Here is a 13359-nt window from a genome sequence, read left to right on the forward strand (position 1 = left end):
CATATTGCCAACTTGTTCATTAACGAAACCGTGCGTTTGCATAGTATGCCTAAAACAATTGTGAGTGATAGAGATGCTAAGTTTTTAAGCTACTTTTGGAAAACCTTGTGGGGTAAATTGGGTACTAAACTCTTGTTTCGACCACCTGTCATCCACAAACTAATGGGCAAACTGAAGTCATTAATAGAACTTTGTCTCAATTACTCAGAACAATGGTTAGGCGTTATTTGAAGTCTTAGGAAGATTGCCTGCCATATATTGAGTTTGCTTATAATCGTAGTGTACATTCTTCTACTAATTTTTGCCCTTTTAAAATTGTTTATGGTTTTATTCCATTGAGTCCTCTAGATTTAATTCCTTTACATATGAGTGAACAAGTGAATCTAGATGGTAAAAGAAGGTAGAATTTGTGAAGGCAATGCATGAAAAAGTGCGAGCCAATCTTGAACGCAAGAATGAAACATACGCAAGGCAAGCTAACAAAGGGCGTGTGCGTGTTGTATTTGAACCTGGTGATTGGGTTTGGGTGTATTTGCGCAAGGAACGTTTTCCAACTCAAAGGTGTTCTAAGTTATTGCCTCGTGGAGATGGACCTTTCCAAGTGTTGGAACGCATTAATGACAATACCTACAAGATTGATTTGCCTGGTAAGTATGGTGTTAGTACCACTTTTAATGTTGTTGATTTGTCTCCTTTTGCTTTTGAAAAAGGTATTGATTCGAGGATGAATCATCTTCAGGAAGGGGGGAATGATGCAATCAAGGTGCCAAGCAAGTCAAATGATCCTTTGCTTTATGAAGGTCCAATGACAAGAGCAAGGGTGAAGAGGTTCAAACAAGCTTTGAATTCATTTGTTCTTCATATCATAAGCAAGCATGTGGATTCAAACCGTTCTAGTCCTTTGGAGATGCATGTTGAAGATTACAAGCTTGTTAGTTTAATTTCCTATTTTAAAGCTACTTAGTTTGGTTGTTCATTTTTTGGAGTTAATGAAGAATATTCAAGAAAGATTTTTAGAGAATGAAGAATATTCACGAAGATCCTAGAAGTTTTCAAAAAAGATTTTTTGAATGAAGAATATTCAAAATGATCCTAGAAGATTTCAAGAAAAGATTTCTAAAGATTCAAGAATTGACTCATTTAAACTCCTTCCTTAGTTGGCCGAAATTATAATAGTCCTTATTTAGTTAGGATTTGTTTTAGTTATCTTTCCTTAAATTTTGCCTACCTTATAAGTTTAGGAGAATATATATATATTTTTTTTTATAATAGATGCGAACACAAGGAAGATAAACACTAAGGATTGCTTTGATGACTTCAAACCTTTTGAACACCAAAAACACAAATTTGGCACTTAAAGAAAATTTAAGAAGTAGAGAAAGTAATTGACCACACACGGATAGATATACCAAACCTTGAAATTTGGCTCTGATACCAAACTAATCCATGGAATGCCAAGGGTAAGGAAAAGAACAGTTGCACTAATGTAGCTAGTGCCATGCTAGTTGAAAAATTGCATTTACCTACTTTAAAACATCCTAGACCATACATGTTACAATGGTTGAATGATTGTGGAGAGATGAAGGTAAATAAACAAGTAAGGGTGGCATTTTCCATAGGCAAGTATGGAGATGAAGTGTTGTGTGATGTAGTGCCTATGCAAGCAAGTCACATTCTTTTGGGGCGACCTTGGCAATATGATAGAAGGGTTCTTCATAATGGGTTTTCTAATAGATACTCTTTTGTAATTAATGATATCCCTATAACCCCTAAACCTTTAACCCCCAAGGAAGTGTATGAGGAGCAAAAAGTCCTTAGACAAAGAATTGAAGAGTTTGAAAGGGAAAAAACAATAAAAAGAGAAAAAGAAAAGGCGCACAAGAAAAAGGGGAGCCGTGAGAAAAGTAATGAGAGGTATGAATCAAGAGTGGAAAAAGGAGAGTTTAATGAGAGGATGCGTAATGAAAAAAAGAGTGAAGTTGATGTATATGCGGCTTCATTGTCATTTTTGGGTTCCAAGTCATCCTTAAGTCTCCATGCAACCTTTGAAGCCAAGAAGAATGAAGTTCCAGCAAATCCCAAGCCAAAGGAAGCATTGCACCTTCAATTTTGGCCCAAAACCACTTTTGGATATAGTCTTATTACATCCACCCAAGGTCCAAATGAATAGCTTGCTCCAATTGATCTAAAAGTGCAACTTTTGAAGTCCATCAATGGTCCAAACGTCCAAGCATCATTTTGAGAAGCCCAAGTGAAGTTACAACCATCCATCACTCCATTTTGAAGCCCAAAAAGGTGTTCAAAGCCCAATTGGGAGAGTTGGACGAAATTGGATGAAAGGAGAGCTTTGGTGAAGACAAGAGCCCACTTTTTATGGAATAATAGTAACATTTTGTCCTATTGCATTTATTTAAAGTATGGCATGGCTTATTTTGTGTGGTTTAGAGTGAATTAAGGGCTAGGGTGAACTAATTTATTAAAAGTCTATGTGCACATATATCTTGCTGCCACTTACTCCCATATAAAATGGCTATGCTTTGTAAAATGCAGTTTTTTTACTTTTGAATGAAAACTTGAAGAAGCTTTGTTGGCTCTCTTTCTTATTTCCTTTATCCAATCATTCTTGGTGGAAGATTGGTGGTGGAAGGCCCCAAGGTTGGTGGAACTTTCCTTTATGCCTTGGTTACACTTTATGTTTCCCTAGAAATCCAAATTAGAGTGTGTATGTGTGTTAATTTTGATTATGGCAGAGAGTTGCAACATAATTACCATTTCTACCACTGCATTCTACTTGTGATTTGATTGCCTTACTCTACTCCAATTGAGTACGTCCATAGCTTGAAAGAAAGTTCTTTGTGTTGTGATTATGATGGAATGAATTCGGTTGGATTTGAAGTTGATTTGGTTGGTTAAACTGCAAGAACAAAAAAACTGCTCATACCACATGAACAGTGAAAACAGTTTTTGATTTTTGGTTTCTTGTTGCATGTTTGGTTGAATATGCACCAGAAGTGCATGCAAAAGGAGAGTTGAGTGTAACAAGAGTGGAAAAGCAAGAGAGAAAAGCAAGTTTTTATGCAAAAGGAAAAGATGTGAGGAAAGCTTTGCTTTTAAAGCAATCTATTCTTATGCTTGTTTATAAAGAATCTTGTCTTAGCACTAATGACCTTGACCCTTCTTTGCCTAGTTCTTTTGTTTCTCTTTTGTAAGATTTTCAAGATATGTTTTCCCAAGAAATCCCTAGTGGTTTACCACCAATTATAGAGGGATTGAACATCAAATTGATCTCATACCCGACTCTACAATTCCAAACAGACCTGCATATAGGTGTAATCCCAAAGAAGCCAAAGAGTTGCAAAAGTAAGTTGAAGAACTTTTGGGCAAAGGCTACATTAGAGAAAGCATGAGCCCATGTGTCGTACCCGTTCTACTTGTACCCAAAAAGGATGGCACTTGGCGAATGTGTGTTGATTGTCGTGTCGTCAACAAGATAACGACAAAGTATCGTCATCCTATTCCTAGGTTAGATGATATGCTTGATGAGTTGCATGGGGCTATTATATTCTCTAAAATTGATTTGAAAAGTGGTTATCATCAAATTCATATGAAAGAGGGAGATGAGTGGAAAACTGCATTTAAGACAAAATATGGTTTGTATGAGTGGTTAGTCATGCCATTTGGTTTAACCAATGCACCTAGCACATTCATGAGATTAATGAACCATGTTTTACGTCCTTTTATTGGAAAGCTTGTGGTTATCTACTTTGACGATATTCTCATTTATAGCAAATCTTTTGAAGAACATATTGAGCATGTGCGCCTGGTTTTGGAAGTATTGCGTAAAGAGTGTTTTGTTTGCTAACCTCAAAATGTGTAATTTTTGCACAAATAAGCTTGTTTTCTTAGGCTTTGTTGTTAGTGCAAAAGGAATTGAGGTAGATGAAGAAAATCAAGGCAATCAAGGAGTGGCCTACACCTAAGAGTGTTGGTGATGTTTGAAGTTTTCATGGCCTTGCCAACTTTTATAGGCGATTTGTAAAGGACTTTAGTACCATTGCCGCACTATTAACCGAGGTGATCAAGAAGAGTATTGGTTTTAAATGGGGAGATTCACAAGAACGACCATTCAATATGCTCAAGGATAAGTTGATTTCTGCTCCTCTACTTGCTCTTCCTAATTTCTCTAAAACTTTTGAGATTGAATGTGATGCTCCAGGTTTGGGAATTGGAGCCGTTTTAATGCAAGATGGACGACCAATTGCTTATTTTAATGAGAAGTTGAACGGTGCAAGCTTGAAGTATCCAACTTATGACAAGGAGATGTACGCTTTAGTTCGAGCTTTGGAAACTTGGCAACATTATTTATGGCCTAAAGAGTTCGTGACACACACTGATCATGAATCTTTGAAGCATTTGAAAGGACAAAACAAGCTTAACAAGGGACATGCCAAGTGGAGTGAATTCATTGAGTCGTTTCCTTACGTCATCAAATATAAGTAAGGCAAGAAAATATAGTGGCCGACGCACTTTCACGAAGGTATGTTCTACTTGCTACTTTAGATGCCAAATCGCTAGGATTTGAATACATCAAAGAGTTGTATACGAATGATAGTGATTTTAGTAATGTTTATCATGCATGTGAGAAAGTTGCTTTTGAAAAGTTTTATAGGCATGATGGGTACTTGTTTAAGGACAATAGGTTGTGTGTACCTAATTGTTCCATGCGTGAGTTGCTTGTACGTGAAGCACATGAGGGTGGCTTGATGGGTCACTTTGGTGTAACTAAGACTTTGGATGTTTTACATCATCACTTTTATTGGCCTAACATGAAAAAGGATGTTGTAAGAGATTGTGATAAGTGTATTGTGTGTAGACAAGTTAAGTCTAAGTTAAAACCGCATGGTTTGTATATGCCTCTACCCATACCTATTTCACCTTGGATTGATATCTCCATGGATTTTGTGCTTGGTTTACCTAAGACTAGGCATGGGCATGATTCAATATATGTTGTTGTGGATAGGTTTTCTAAGATGGCTCACTTCATAGCATGTAATAAAATTGATGATGCGCAACATATTGCCAACTTGTAGCAACTTCCTCTCCTATCTAAAAGTTAGCACAATCTTTCTCTTTCTAAGCAAAATGCTCTCCCTTCTCTCTAAAATGCCCAAATCTCTACCCTTGTTTTTTTAAGTCCTCCTCCATCCATCCTTCTAGTTGGTAGCATTCCGGCACCAACTTCCAGTCCGGTGACCCTCTGGTCACCGGATTTTCCCCCCTCGGTCATCTTAATGTTGTCCTCTTGAGTGTTCAAATATCCTTCTTCTTCTCTTCCGTTTGGTTATCTAGTTTCCTTACTTGAGTTTTCTTAGCTCCAGTAATTCTTTGCCAACTCCGGTAAAGTCTATACTAGTTCATGCTCTCATTTCCGTGGATAAACCTTGGGGTGCTTGTCTTTGGTTTCGATTTTCCTCAATCTGTTCTTGGAGCGTTTTTTCAAATTTCAAATTGGCTGTGCATTGTGTTTAATGGAGCTTTCCTCTTTGGTGTAAACTGCAGTTTCTCTTTTCCGTGGGCAGTATTCCTTTCCTGATTTGGTGTGCTTTGGCTGCAGTGCATTTTTTTCATTGATTACGTTAAGTTATTCCCATGCAATCTTCTACTATCTTGGCTGCTTCCCCCATGCACCAAAATAGTATGGTTGATTCAGCTTTAGGAAAAGCAACAGAATCTTCTCCTTGCTTGCTGAAACATGTGGAGGTGGAAGGAGGGATGGAGAAGAGGGTTTCATGGAACTCTTTCTTCACTCCTAAGAAGTCTAATGTGAAGTTGGAATTTTTTGAACCTAAAGGGAAAGACTCTAAAGGGCGGATTTGTGTGGCTCCTCCTCAAGAATTAGCTGAACAAGGTGCAATAAGATGGAACACATGTGCTATAGGTTTCTTCCTTGGCAAAAGACCACCTTTCTTGACGGTCAAAAGAGCATTGGAGAAGGTATGGACTGCTTATGGCCTCATAGATGTTATGACTTTGGGACAAGGTGTTTTTATTTTAAAGTTTCAAGATATGGAGGGAACTTCAAGAGCTGTGGAAGAGGGGCAACTTACTATACAAGGACAACCATTTCTAGTTCGGAAATGGACTACTAATCTCCCCATGGTGATTAATGATGTAAAGAAGGTGGCTATATGGATTAGAATGTATGGAATACCCCTTGAGTTTTGGACTCCAAAAGGGTTTAGCTACATAGCGAGTGCAATAGGAATTCCTCTATATATGGATTCTGTGACTGAAGAAGGGATAAGATTGGAGTTTGCTAGAGTATACATTGAGATAGAGGTGGATTCGGAATGCCCCGAATCTATAAGCCTAACTTTGCCAAGTAGAGAATCTTTGGTAATCAATGTGGAGTATGCTTGGAAACCTATAAAGTGCAAGGGATGTCAATGCTTTGGTCATTCCACAGCAAGTTGCTCACTAGCATCTAAACAAGGTGATAACACAACTTCATGAAAGGAAGGGGCTGGATTTGTGTTACCTAAGAAGCTACATAGGAAAGACAAAATGGTGCTACCATCGAAAGTCTATGACAAGAAACCCAAAGGCAAATTGGTGGAAATGCAAAAAAATATGGGAATTAACGTGCTAACGCAAAAGAGTAATAGGTTTTCTGCCTTGGTTATTAAGGAGCATCAAGAGATGGAAAAGGATAAAATTGTGCCGAATCAAGAAGCAAAACATGGGACAAACCTAGATGAAGCCAATAAGGAAGGAGGAAAGCATGGAAGTGAAGCTAGCACATCAAAAGAGCCTTGTTCTCCCTCGGTAGCAAGTGTGAGTGCACGGGAGAGTGAAGTAGGCTCCATAAACACAATTCAGAATCTTAGTAGTATGGAGGACATGGATCATGAAGTCTCTCCTGCAATGGTTCCTTTTGGAGGAAAACTTAAGGTGGATGAGATGGACTTTAGGAAGTAGGATGCTGATATGAAGAGTAGAAACTTGGGGAAGAAATCGGCAAAGCAAAGGAAAGCAAATTCCCCAACCCACCCATCCAAATGACCAAAGTTGCATGCGGAATGTTAAGGGCCTTAATGCTCCTATCAAACAAAGGGAGGTTAGACAACTTATTCTTCATAATAAAGTTGATTTCATGGCTGTGTTAGAAACTAAAGTAGGATCTCACAATCTTGCTAGAGTGACTAGTAATGTTTGGAGAGAATGGGAGTTTGATAATAATAATGGTGTATGCCAAAATGGGAGAATTTGGGTAGGATGGAATAAGGAAGCTATTAGAATAGATATTAAAGAAAAGGCCCCTCAATTCATTCACTGTGAAGCTTGGTTAGTGGAGGAGGAAACCCAAGTGGCTATATCAATAGTACATGGGCTTAATCAACCTTTGGAGAGGAAAAGCCTTTGGAGGGAAATTATTAAACTATCAAATCAGATGGGAAGTAAACCTTGGCTAATCATGGGTGATTTTAATGCAATTAGGGGACCAAATGAAAAGATAGGAGGGGCGGTGTGGAGAGATACTTATTGTGATGATCTAAACAATTGTTGTAGAGAGGCAAACTTAGATGATTTGAGGTATATGGGGAACCATCTAACTTGGAGTAATTCTAGTGAAGGGCAAAGGAGGATAGCATGCAAATTGGATAGAGCTCTTGTTAACGAATCTTGGTGTGATGTATTTCCGGATGCTTTTGCAAATTTTCTCAATCCTTCAATTTCAGATCATTCACCTTGTGTAGTGACTTGTGGGGGTGAGGAGGAGAGGAGAAATGTTCCATTCAAGTTCTACAATATGTGGGCGAATCATGAATGTTTCATTGATATTGTAAGGGAGGCTTGGAAAGAGGATTATGAGGGCAGCCCTATGTTCAATCTTGTCAACAAACTCAAAGGATTAAAAGGTGCCTTAAGGAAGTTGAATAAGAATGGATATTGGAACATCTTCGAAAAGGTGAAAGAAGCAAAACACAACCTGGAAAGTGCTCAAAATAGGCTCCAAAGCAACCCATTTGATGAAGATTTAGCTAAGGAAGAAAAAACTTGGCTGGATAACTATAGGAGACTTAGTGAAGCTGAAGAATCTTTGGCATGTCAAAAAGCAAAAGTACATTGGCTTCAAGAAGGAGATCAAAATACCAAATACTTCTTCAAATGTATTAAAGCACGAAGAAGTAGGAATTCAATAAAAGGAGTTTGCCTTGATGATGGAACTTTTGTGAGTGATAAGGGAGAAGTCAAAAAGGAGTTTGTGAACTACTTCAAGAAGGTTCTAAACTCCACGGATACTAGCAATTTGAACATTAAAGAATTGCAAAGGCTGGTTACATTCCAATTGGAACACCAAGATAAGGAGATGATGACCAAGGAAGTGGAGGAGGATGAGATCAAAGCTACCATTTTTGCCATGGACAACAATAAAGCTCCGGGGCCGGATGGTTATGGTGCTTTCTTCTTCAAGGCAGCTTGGGAGATTGTTGGAAGTGATGTGATCAAGGCAATCAAGCATTTCTTCTCCTCGAGTCATCTCCTTAAAGAGGTAAATTGTACTATACTTGCTCTTGTTCCTAAGGTGGCTAACTCTTCTATGTGCAAGGATTATAGGCCTATAGCTTGCTACAACACCATATACAAATGCATCTCCAAGATCCTAGCAAATCGTCTTAAAGGTTTCCTCCCAAACTTCATTGATAAAGCTCAAGGTGCCTTTGTGGGTGGACGGAATATTGGAGAAAATATCATGTTGTGTCAAGACCTAATACACAATTTTCACAAATTGGGCAAAGATAAGAAGTGTGCTATGAAGATTGATCTATTAAAGGCTTATGATACGGTTCGTTGGGATTTCATTCTTGCAATTCTTGGTACTATTGGCATTCCGGGGAAATTTATAGGCTAGATTGAGAGTTGTATTACTACTCCTTCTTTCTCCTTGGGAATCAATGGTGAATTAGTTGGTTTCTTCAAGAGCTCTCATGGTTTAAGACAAGGGGACCCTATATCCCCTTACCTCTTTGTAATAGCAATGGAGATTCTTTCCCGTATGCTTGGGGAACTTAAGAACCAACCTTCTTTTGGCCATTATTGGAAATGCAAGGAAAACAATATTACTCATCTTTGTTTTGCCGATGACCTTATCTTATTTTGTAGGGCGGATTGTGATTCCATCTCCCTCATGGAGAATTCTCTTAGCCTATTCCATAAATGGTTCGGGCTTAAAATGAACTGCTCTAAAAGTAATATTTATCTTTCCAGAGTTTCTCAAGAGGAAAAGAGTCATCTTTCGGCTATGATCAAAATGGAGGTGGGAGAGTTGCCTTTTAAGTACTTAGGAGTGCCTATAACTTCTTCAAAGCTCAAAAGTTGTGAATGCAAGCTGCTGATTCAAAAGATTGTGGGGCGAATCACCTCTTGGCGTAGCAAATTTCTTTCTTATGCGGGTAGGCTCATTCTTATTAGGGCTGCTGATTCAAAAGATTGTGGGGCGAATCACCTCTTGGCGTAGCAATTTCTTTCTTATGCGGGTAGGCTCATTCTTATTAGGGCTGTCCTTTTTAGTATTCAAATATATTGGTCTTCAATATTTATACTCCCTTCAAGTGTCCATAAGGAGATTGATGGAATATTAAGGAATTTCCTTTGGAGTGGTGCTTCCATGGAGGGTAAGAAGGCCAAAGTTGCTTGGGAGGAGGTATGTGTTCCTAAAAAGGAGGGTGGTCTAGGAATCATGAGGAGCAAAGCTTGGAACAAAGCTGCCATAATAAAAAACATGTGGAAGATTCTTAATGACAAGCGGAATTCTCTTTGGGTGGAATGGATTAAAACCAACAAGCTAAGAGGTAAATGTTTTTGGGAAATAAAGCCTAATGGTGAGAGTTCTTAGGTTTGGAGGAAGATCCTTGGCCTAAGGGAACAAATGAAGTCCAAGTTCAAGAAGATCATCGGCAATGGGGAGAAAACATTTCTATGGCATGACAATTGGCACCCCTATGGTCCTTTGGCGGATAAATATGGACCTAGGATTATTTATGATTCGGGTATCCCAAAGAATGCTCTAGTAAAGGTAATAATTGAGGAGCATAGGTGGAAATGGCCGGTGGCAAATTCGTGTCACCTTATGGAGATAAAGGATGCCCTCTCTTGCTGCCCTTGAAGTGGAGAGGACTCCTTAATTTGGTCTCCCAATTCTAATGGAAAATTTTCCATCAAAGCGGTTTGGGAAGCAATCCGAGATAGGAAGGAAAAGGTTACTTGGCACAAGCTTGTTTGGTTCAAACGAAACTTTCTAAGACACTCCTTCATTGTGTGGTTGGGTATTAGAGGCAAACTTATGACAAGGGATAAATTAGTTAGAATTGGCCTTATCTCCCACAATGTTTGCCCTTTGTGTAATGAGGAACCGGAATGCATGGATCACCTCTTCTTTAGGTGTGCATTTAGCCTCCAAATCTGGAATGAAGTGATTAACCTAAGTCAACATCAAATCAACCTCATGCCGTGGACCTCCTTGATTGTGGAATTGAGTAATGAATGGAAAGAGGACAATTTCAAGAATATCTTGAGTAAGGTGTGTTTTGGTGCAACCGTCTACCACATATGGAAGGTTAGGAATGATATTTGCTTTGGAAGAAGTGGATTATAAAAGGAAAGAGTCACAATTCTTATTAAAGATTGTGTTAGAGTAAGGGTAAATTGTTTGAAGAAAGTGAAGAAGTCTAGTGAAAATGTGTCCATTGCAAACAATTGGAGTATTTCTCATGCTATATTTGAGTAGTCATAGGTTGATGTTCCCTTAGAGTTTTGTCTTGTGATGTATCTTTGGGTTACTAGGCTTAATTGTTTGAGTTTCTGTGCTTTCTTGTTAGATTCGGCATAACCTAGGGGCTTGTCCTAGGTATGCTTTTGTTAAGCTTAATCTAGGGATTTATCCTAGATTTGCTCTTGTACATCCCTTTCTTGGTATAAAATTATTATTACTTACCAAAAAAAAAAACATATTGCCAACTTGTTCTTTAACAAAATTGTGCGTTTACATGGTATGCCTAAAACAATTGTGAGTGATAGAGATGCTAAGTTTTTAGCTACTTTTGGTGATGCAAATGATCAAGGGATAACTTCACCAAATTCACGCATGGGGAAGCATTCTACTTCAATAAACACAAAGAATTTGGATCCATTGAGCTATGACGGAGGCCCAATTACACGAGCAAGAGCCAAGAAGATGAAAGCCGCAATCATTGGGCTCGTTCAAAGTCATTTAGAGCTTATGGGAAAGAGTCCGAGTGAAGTCGAAGGGCAACTCATGGTCAACGACATGACAAGCATGGAGTTTAGTTCAAGACTTATGCATTTAATTCAATTTGAAGAATTAAAAGAGCTTACATTAACACAAGGAGCTCAAATACATAAATTGGGCTAAAGGCAGCAAGGAGCACATGTTGGGCTTAGTCAAATATGCATATGGAAGCCCAAGTCACATCAATTTAGCTAGCCCTTTTTGTGATTAGTTATTATCTAGTTGTTATCCTAGCTTAATTAGGAAAGCTTGTTTAGTTATTATCTAATTGTTATCTTAGTTTAATTAGGAAAGTGCTTAGTTGTCATGAGTTGTTATTTTCCTTTTTTTTAAAGGATTTATTTCGTTTTTTAGGGTTAGAAGCAACATATATATATGTATTAAACTCAAGATTATGGACAGCTTATTCGCATTTCCAATAACATTCTTCAATTAGGCCTTCCAAAGTTTAGAGCCTATTATTGACGAAAGCAAAAAAACTTCTCTCTAAAAAATGCTCTCCCTTCTCTCTAAAATTCCACCTCTCCCCTCCTCCACCTCCTTTTAGGTCTTGTGTTTCTTTCTCAGCTGTGGTGGTGGTTTATCCTAGGTCCTATACTCCGGTCCGGTGACCTTGGTCACCGGCTCCATTCCCTCCTCCGGTCTGCTTTAATATCACAGTCGGTCTTCTAATGGTGATAGCTTTGGAGTCCTTGTATTCTTGTTTTGAAGGTTCTATCTTTAAAGTTTGTGCCGTCTAAAAGCTTTCGGTGTCAACCCTTCCAAGTTGTGGTTTTCAGTCTTCTTTTCCGGTGGTTTTCTTCTTTTCCGGTTTGCTTGGGTGTTTGTAAGCTGCTGTTAGTTTCCCTCTCTCCTAAATTTCAAAATTTTGAATGTTGGCCTGAGTTTTGCGCCATTTCCTCTTTGGTGCATACTGTTTTATTCTTTCCGTGGCAGGTTTCCTCCTTTCCACTTCAGGAAAGTTTAGTCTGTAGTGCGTATTGGTTTGCTCTCTGTTGCAGGCTGTTTTGCATTGTTTTGGTTAGTCTCTCCTCACCTTTCTCTTTCTCCCTCACGTTATTTTTTTTGTCCTTAACCATTCTTAGCATGTCGTCTACTGGACAAGTCAAACCTTCTGAAGCTGCTATAGTTTCCGTTGGAGAGAAAAATAATAAGGCTTCATGGAGCTCATTCTTCTCTCCAAAGGAGTCTTGCACTAAGCTGGAATATTATGAGCCTAGAGGAAGAGATGCAAAAGGGCGTGTGTGTGTAGCTCCACCTCAAGAAATTGCAGAAGAGGGAGCTACAAAATGGAGAACTTGTGCGGTGGGTTTTTTTTTAGGCAAAAGACCTCCATTCTTGACTGTTAAAAGAACACTTGAGAAGATATGGGCATCATATGGACTAAGTGAGGTTATGACCTCGGGCCAAGGAGTATTTATACTAAAATTCCAAGACATGGATGGAGTTTCTAAAGCGGTGGAAGTAGGACAGCTTACTATTGGTGGACAGCCATTTATAGTTCGGAAATGGACTACAAATCTTCCCATGATGATCAATGATGTCAAGAAGGTGGCTATATGGGTGAGATTGTATGGCATACCACTTGAGTTTTGGTCTCCAAAAGGACTCAGCTATATAGCAAGTGCCATTGGGACTCCGCTTTATATGGATGCTGTTACGGAAGGAGGGACAAGATTAGAGTTCGCACGGATATGTATTGAGATCAAAGTGGAAGCGGAATGCCCGGAGTCTATTAGCTTAACTCTTCCTAATGGTGAAAGCTTGGTGATCAATGTAGAGTATAGTTGGAAACCACTAAAATGCAATGGGTGCCATGCTTTGGACACTCCATTGCCAATTGTCATTTTGCTCCGAAATTTGAAGGTAGCACATCTTCACGGAAAAATCTCAAGGATGGGGATGGAATGATAACAGCAAAGAAGCTACTTGGGAAAGATAGCAAACTGAAGGTGGCAAACGGCAATGACAAAAAGGCCAAAGGTAAAGGTGTGGAGATTCATAATTCAGTGGAAAACACTAATAAGAATAATAGATATTCAGCATTA

This window comes from Mangifera indica, chromosome 19 (genome assembly GCF_011075055.1).
Source record: "Mangifera indica cultivar Alphonso chromosome 19, CATAS_Mindica_2.1, whole genome shotgun sequence".
Lineage (NCBI taxonomy): Eukaryota > Viridiplantae > Streptophyta > Magnoliopsida > Sapindales > Anacardiaceae > Mangifera > Mangifera indica.